A 7,929-nucleotide genomic window follows, 5' to 3' on the forward strand; every position below is an offset into this window, starting at 1 on the left:
TATGCTACATCAGGATAAATTTTTATATCAAGGTTCTCTGACCCTGACAAAAATGTTAAGTTTCTTTTCAGTTAGATTTTAACAATAATGCTTAAATTTTTAATTTTTGAGGATGTTTACAATACGTTTGCTAAGATCGCGGCATTTTCTATTTCATCAATATGAGTTCAACCCTTAGCTTATATGACCAAAAGTTCAGATAAATAGATGTTCTCAGTCACTTTGTTGTTTACAAAAGACAGATTTTTTTGTTAGTTTTAATGTTTTCATAGGAATACCAAAAGAAATATTTTTTGACAAAGTAGCATCAGGAAGAAAGGAATTATCGACTTTATCTGTTGGTGGTATTACTATTGGCCAGGAGTCAACTGTATATATATGCCGTATTAAATACGGGTTTTCTTTATTGTTCCTTTAGTCGGAATTGCAAGCAGGTACGCCCCTGGAGTTGTTAGCTGTTTTCGAAATCCTATTGGATCTCCTGATATCAACAACCAATTAGCTCTTTGACAGTTTTATCAGTCTAAGATTCCAATAAACCACAAACACACCTGGTACTACCACAGACATCTGAAGCCCACGATTCTCTGCTTTCTGTTAATAAAAATAGTTTCTAAGTTCATCCAGTCTAATGGTGGAGGCCTGCAGACTCGTAATTTTTAGCACTCTTAATTAAACGAAAAAGCGAACGTGGTCGTCGTGCATTATCAGGTACGCCTCCATGTTGCAAAGTCTTATTAATAATTGGCGGCAATCGGGCGCAGAGACAAAGCCTCGCAAAATAGGTGCCAAATTGGATTCACGTATATAAGAGCGAATAAGATTGAAGTCGTCAAGTTTGAAAGTAGTAGAGGGTGCGACGAACAAAGACGAATGGATACATTTACAAAATTAATCTTTGAAACAAAGCAAGCACTCTCCTCGGCCTTATTCATCAAAGCGGGGACTCATTTATTTGGTTTAGATTGAAATAGCGAAAATGTTACTTCCCGAGCTTCGGGCGCGTCGTCGTTAGACGTTTACCATTGTTATTACTTTACTTTGAAGACGACAAGTGGTAGAGCCGCCTGCATACAGGTTCACTTGGTAGAGTGAGCAGCATCGCTAATAGCTTACACATAAAAGTTTCCTCTCGTTTAGAAATGGATTTATCAAAATTGTGCCTCGTCTAGTGCTGCTCTTTCGTCCTCTTCCCACCTCTATCTCTGACTCTATGACAAGGTACAGGATAATATAGCAAAGACTAGCCTATATCAGGAATTATAGCCAAAAGGGCAAGTCTCTCTGCAACACTGCCTACAATGCATCTTGCAAGCAATTGAAGTTTCCTATTTATACTATACTTTTCTCGGATGCCCAAGTTATCATTGGAAAGAAAATGCAAACCAACCCAAAAATTAATTATTTTTTAGAGACCTTCGCACATAATCGTCAATAAATCTTTGAAAGGAGGTTACTTTCCTGAATATTGAAAACACTGCTATGTAAGGGGTGTTTTTTTTTCTCGACTTTTTCCAGAATTTGCGGCCGTATATCGGCAATAACACGACGAAGGTTGTCTTCCAAATGGTCAAGCGTTTGTGGGTTATCCGCATAGACCAATGACTTTACATAGCTCCACAGAAAGTAGTCTAGCGGTGTTAAATCACTAAATCACAAGATCTTGGAGGCCAATTCACAGGTCCAAAACGTGAAATTAGGCGGTCACCAAACGTGTCTTTCAATAAATCGACTGTGGCACGAGCTGTGTGACATGTTGCGCCGTCTTGCTGAAACCACATCTCCTGGGCATCATGGTTATTCAATTCAGGAATGAAAGAGTTAGTAATCATAGCTCTATACTGATCACCATTGACGAACACACTTCGAACACGAGCGCGAGCATTTTGGGGAAACTTCTGCAGGATTCCAGTCGGAGTTCAACAAGCGAACGGATGATATCCCGGAATATAGTGTCATCTCATTTTTCCATCCGTGAATCAATACATACATATATATATATATATATATATATATATATATATATATATATATATATATATATATATATATATATATATATATATATATATATATATATATATATATAACCGGTTTCTGTGTGTTCTGCTTTTGAAAATGTAATTACAATTTGGAAGTTAATGACGCGTTTCATTTGTTCGTCTTGCTGGGTAAATAAAAATTAAATGTCAATTATTCGACAGCTTTCAATTTTGTCCATTGCTGGTAAAAAATAGTTTTTTACTTGGATTGTTCTTATAAATTCCTATGTGTATTAATAAAACCTCGACGATCAGGTATTCGACTATTAGAAAACTTTCTACGATTCAGAAGTCTAGTGCGGACGGGACACGTGGTTACCGGCCTCGAAATTTTCGCGACGGTCCGACTTCCGTAACCGGGCGTTTTTCTCTCGTGGATGATGAAAAATGCGCCCGTCGCGCTTTAAAACTGGTAAAAAGTGGCCCATTACGGACCGGATAGGGGCGGGAAAACCCCGGCCGCTCGTAAAGTACGATTTTTCTACCCGGGTGAAAAATAGCCGGACACTCTCCGCCTAAGTGAATTTAAAGTGGAGCAGATTGTTTTACATTATTTAGTTGTCAGCGGGGCTAATTCGTTTTCGCCTGCGGAAAAGTAAATAATTGGCGAGAGAGGGGGGCGGAAAAATCTGACCGGTCGTTTTTCGTCGCCATCGTTTTGCGGCTTTTCGGTTCGTTCGCGAGCTCGTTTTGACCGACTGGTTTTCACGTCCCTTTCACCAACGTTTTACAAGCAATTACGAGCGACAAGATGTACGGGGTGTTTGACTAAATAAACGCTGGAATTTGTTTTTAAAAATTCCAGATTATCCGCTAAGATAATATAGTGGCGCTACTACTACTAAAAGTGATGTGCGGCAGGTGGCTATGATATTTTCGTAGAAAAGGTGTGGATGTTTTGCGCATGCGTTACGCCCCAACTAACTGAGTTGCCCCATTTCCGTTATTTTTCTGAAAAAATTGACTCATGTTCATAAGAACGCAAAATCATCCGAATCATCATGAAATCAGAATATAATTGGCAACGCCGAACTAGGAACCGCTACTGCCAGAGACTACTATTAGTCTGTGCGATTGTTGTTTACATTTTTGGTGGTTATGATTCTCCGCATACCTTTTTCGTGTTTTTGCGAAAAACTTGTTGTGTTTGTGGTCAAAACTGTAAGGAAAAGAACGTGCCTATTTTGCTATTTTTTAACTTAATTATCTCCCAATTTTGCGAAAATATCTATTGAAAAAACTCATACTCAGCATACCTGCTTCACATAGACGACATCATGATATCGCGAACTGAAAAAAATTATCTACAAAATCTTAAAAGATTAGCATAGCAACCAGTAAGTAAATTCTAGACTATTGGTAGGTTTGGCAGGTTCTGAGATATTCTATTTTCTGTTTCTATTCTACTCGGCTTCAAAAAAGTAAACAGGTCAGTCAAAGCGCAAATTAATAATAACTTTTTTGAATGGTAAACCAACTAACCAACACTAACTTTATTAATATTACTACTATATTGTAGATATAGATTTTGCAGTTTGTACAAGCGCTGAGCAAAGAGTTAATATTATATGACCACAAATAATTCAATCCAAAACTAACAGCCAATCGTTTAATTGACATTTCCGTTTCAGATTCCGTTACAACCGTCTCCGGCAGCAAAATCCAACCGCACACAAACAAAATCCAACTTTACCATGATGTGACGCTTCGAAAGAAAATCGGACTCAATTTTCACCATCGGTCGGATCCTGCTGCTCCAAAATGCATACGTTTCAATCCCACCCATAAAAGTTCGAAACAAAATGTTCGGAGTTTTTTTTTAAATCACGGAGCAGCAGGATTTCGACTGAAGAAACGCCCTTTTGGAAGTGAGTAAATTAAATATTCAATACTCGAGTTGTCAGATAGGTCATGTAGGAGAGTATAGTCAGTGTCGTCCTGGAAAATTCAAATTGCGCAGCTAGACACTAGAGCGATCTAGAATGATCTTTTTTTATGAAAAAAATTTAACGAACATTACTTTTCATTTCTGCATGTTTCAGAAGCATATAATAGGAAAAAAGATGTTATCCTTCCAAAGTACTTGTACAATGATTCCTTTAATATATTTGTTGTTGCTATTTGGTTACCGATCCTTATAAATGCAAAACCCGGTAATGATTAAGATTTTGAAGTTTATATTGAGGCGGAAATAAAACGAAACCTTTTTGCTGTATCAGCGGGATTAAATAAGAAATATTAAAAAAACGAGGTATTATAGAAAATGGCATAAAATCTTTCAATTCATACATTCAATTTTCATAACTTTTTAACTTTTATTGGGCCAGAAGGAAAAAATTTCTCAGAAATCGAAGAAGAAACTTTTTTTCTACATCAAAAATTGATATGTGAAATAAAAACTTTGCGCACTGCATGCTATTTTCACTATTCTGATTATCAGTCAAGAAAAAATCCAAGAAATTATTGATTTCCTATTAAATAGCACTATTTAAATTAAGACTAATTTGCACTAACTAATTCTGAAATATTTTGAATTTGTGCTCTTAGAGAGCAAGGCTTTAATACTAGACATAAAGTTATTTTAAAAATACACACATTAGAAAAAAAAACAATTAAAAGTAAATGCATCAATTTTTAAAAATTAATTTAACTTTAAAAAACTAAAAATTTTAATATTTTAAGATATTTGTCGAACAATTTTTTGTACTGATTTTGCTCTATTGCTTTACAACTAATTACAAATCTGTGTGCCAAGAAGTGCCAAACGCCGTAAAAAATGTTTTTTTAGGGATTATGTAAATAAATGCCGTCTGGTGCGAACGTAGCGTAGCCTAAGAAAATGTTAATGATTCCGAAAATTCTGGTCGATATCTGTACCTTTGTTAATTTTATTACAAATACATTTTATTTTTTATTTAAATAGAAATAAAACCATCTAATTAAAAATAAAGTTTGAAACATTATTATTATGATTTAAGAACAGATTTTTAAAAATATATTTGGACATAACCTAGGAATATTTAAGCTGGTTATTGAATTAATATGCTTTATAATAATAAGTACAACTTAAAGACAATAATTGACATATCTAAAGCAATTTTCAAGACATAAGTTCAGTTGAAAGTTAAGATTTGTATATTTGTATCTTTCTATGGTACCGCTTAAATTATCTATCAAATCAGGTGACCAAAACTAGACGGAAATACATTAATATCAATTGGTTTTCAGAAAACGACTCGGTCTGACAACAGCTTCTAATAAAAAAACAAAGAATGGAGAACAAAATGAAACAAACCTCGAAATAATAAATGCGAACACGAACCGAAAGAAGGAAGATATCAGATATGGGCGTCGGTGAACAATAAACGGATAATTCAGTATGACAAAGGCTCGGCCGTCAAGCGTGACATTTTCGCAGCTCGGAAGCATCGAAAAAACGACAGACAAAAAAATGGACGTCACCTGATACGTTCGGATTTGTTACCTGTCCGGGAAGTGGTTGTTATTTGTAGCTTCGTTGACTTTCTGATGAGTAAAACAGGTAGGTCGAGAAAAAAAATATATATTTAACGTTCCGACGTTATACGCCTCAACAAAAAGCATTACCCCATAGAAATTAAGCTATTCTTAACCTACAAATTATTCGTTAAAGTTCGTTAGAAAATCTTCTCTTTAACATTGATAGATAGATTATTTATTTGACTTTTTTACAATTCCATTATTCCCACAAAAAAAACAATTTGAATGAGCATTTGGGTTTAATCAAATTATGAATGAACTCTGATGGCCTAGTAGGAGTTTAATCCAACTTTTCCAATATTTTTTACGCTATTGTAGTAAAAAATATATTGAGTTCATCTTATTTTTGGATAACTACAGATAGTTTGGGTTTTTGAATGAAAAATCCTCGGGATTCTTTGTAATACTGCGAATCTTCGATGATTTTTCTGGCATGGCTTTGAGACTATCATTGGAGCAGTAGACCAGAAATTTCAGGCTTCATTTTTTTTCACGAAAAGAAAATACAGCAACTTTTGTTCTTCGATTTATTTTACCAAGGTAAATGGCAAATCATTAAAATTGTTTAGTACCAATCGTATTAAAATTTCTAGTAATTAATGAAGCTTATTATTTACTGGAGAATTCCAAATTATGAATACAATGTAATTTATGATCCGACTAACTATCGTTAAACCGATATTTATCTATGTTCGTAATAATATTAACTAAGCAGTTTCCGCAGCTGTTAGCTACTTTGGCGGGTTCCCGAATAATAGGCTCTAATCCAAATTGGCCAAAGTCATCCAACTTCAAATATTGAAATAAATTTTAAAATTGCCCAAAATGACTTTTTCGTTGCACTTAAAAATCAAAAAAAGTAGTGTTTTCCTGTTAATGCAGAAAAAATTCGTTGCTGCAGATTAGTACTAGTAATAATTTGATGTGGCTCATATTTTGAATTTAAGGAATTTGCGAAGGAAAAAGAACGGAAAAGTGTTTCAAAATTTTGAAATTTAAGGAAACGCATTTCTACTATCGAAAATTAAGAACAGGGTTGTCAGTTTGACTTTTTGTTTTTTATGATTTCCAAAATGCGTCTTTTTAATGTAAGAATTATTACTGACCACATCTAACAAAAAATTCATCCTTACTAATTACTAATTTGAATCAGAAATCAGAATCAGAATTTAAATAAAGATACAAATATGATTGTTTTAAATTTTCAATTTTTTTTTGCGAAAATTATTTTAAACAAAGTTCAAAAAATAAAGAGGTCAGTTAGAACATTTTTATAATTACAATCTTAACTTTTTTCTAATAAATATATTTTTATTTAGCGACTATGTTTTATATCAAAAATAACGAAAATTCCTTTTTTGTTTGTTCCAAACTCTCCATGCCGACTGGGGCATTAATAATGCTTATAATTTCAGATATTATTCTTACCGGGCCCGCCCACCACAAAAACCAGGAAATGTCCACCGTCGGATACCGAGAAAAAATTCACCCCTAAAAACCGGGCACCTCTTCGTCGACTACGGGCGTCCCCCCCCGCCCCTTCGCCGACTCCTACCCCGGCGAAAAACACCCCCCTCCTGCGCTCCTTAAACTTCTTTGCCGCCGCCGCCGCCGTAGAAGAGGGGAAACCCCGTAAGGGGGCAAGAACTGAAAACTGCGCAAATGGGGCCGCGGGGGGGAGAGACATAAGGAAGGGGCGAAGCGCTCGAGCTAAGGGTGTGGCTTGGAAGTAAGAAATCAATGACTGTAGCAGAATTCATCCCCCACCCTCCCGTGCTCCGGTTTTTCCTGCTACGATCGCGCCAAGACTGTACGGAACTTTAATGAAGGATTTATTTATTTATTAATATTTTTTATTCTGGATCCAATTACTTGCAGAAATTTTAAAAAAACACGAAAATTAGAGCGGAATCGTTCGCTCCTCAAAAGGCTCCAAGAAAGCTAGCGTTCCACCCCAAGATTGACTGCACAAAACCCGATTTTATTAAATTTCTTATTTATATAATTTAACTAACCAAAACTAGCCAAAATATTAAACACAGGCGCTTCTCACAGGCGTAATTCAAAAGTACAACTTCCAAACCGATCTAAACCTTCATTTCGAAAAGCTCTGCTCAAAAGTTTTTTTGCGAAAAATGCTACAGTCTTAACTTGCTCTCAAAAATATCTTCTTAGAACAAAAACGAGATACGTAACAAACAATTTTTTGATTAATTACAAAGCCCTCGTAATCGCATCAATTTCTTTACACAAATCCTAATAATTTCGAAGTCTTCCAAAATACTAAATTCGTTGAACGTCATTATAAAATTCACATTATCCAACATCCAATCATTTCTCTAAATCAGAGCTTAAGACGATGCGATTC

At 35.1% G+C, this 7,929-nt stretch overlaps 1 long non-coding RNA gene across 1 annotated transcript in view; it reads left to right on the plus strand.

Moving 5' to 3' along the window:
- Positions 1-7,128, plus strand: part of LOC132706600 (uncharacterized) — a 32,356-nt gene extending 25,228 nt beyond the window's left edge. The window contains exons 2-4 of the long non-coding RNA XR_009619603.1: positions 3,674-3,910; positions 5,271-5,583; positions 6,977-7,128. This is a non-coding gene — a long non-coding RNA (uncharacterized LOC132706600). The remainder of the gene's footprint in view (positions 1-3,673; positions 3,911-5,270; positions 5,584-6,976) is intronic.
- The last annotated feature ends 801 nt before the right edge of the window (positions 7,129-7,929 follow it).

Source organism: Cylas formicarius, unplaced genomic scaffold, assembly GCF_029955315.1.
Source record: "Cylas formicarius isolate icCylForm1 unplaced genomic scaffold, icCylForm1.1 PGA_scaffold_8__14_contigs__length_24414737, whole genome shotgun sequence".
Classification (NCBI taxonomy): Eukaryota; Metazoa; Arthropoda; class Insecta; order Coleoptera; family Brentidae; genus Cylas; species Cylas formicarius.